General features: G+C 37.2%; 1 protein-coding gene across 1 annotated transcript in view; it reads left to right on the top strand.

Annotated features, from left to right (window-relative positions):
- The window catches only part of LOC119589226, a gene marked incomplete at its 5' end in the record, with an annotated part of 73,080 nt that overhangs the window by 58,036 nt on the left and 14,786 nt on the right, over positions 1-258 (top strand).

Here is a 258-nt window from a genome sequence, read left to right as displayed (position 1 = left end):
GAGCTAAAAATGTGGTCCGCGGGCGTCGAAGGTCTAGATGTAGGGTCTCGTGATTTGTCTGTAATGCTATGGTAGTTCCTTCTAATGCTATGGAAATCCAAACAACAACACGAAGAACCGCAATGACAACAACTAAATATATCGTGGGTTGGTATCGAATACCCAAACCGAGATGTAGGTTCTCTTGATGTCTCTTTTAATGTTAAGGTAATTAGAATAATAACAGCAATTTGATTTAACTTTTAATGTTATTGTAAT

This window comes from Penaeus monodon, chromosome 25 (assembly GCF_015228065.2).
Source record: "Penaeus monodon isolate SGIC_2016 chromosome 25, NSTDA_Pmon_1, whole genome shotgun sequence".
Lineage (NCBI taxonomy): Eukaryota > Metazoa > Arthropoda > Malacostraca > Decapoda > Penaeidae > Penaeus > Penaeus monodon.
The sequence above is the reverse complement of the archived record's forward strand: the minus strand, read 5'-3'. Positions and strand labels throughout refer to the sequence as shown.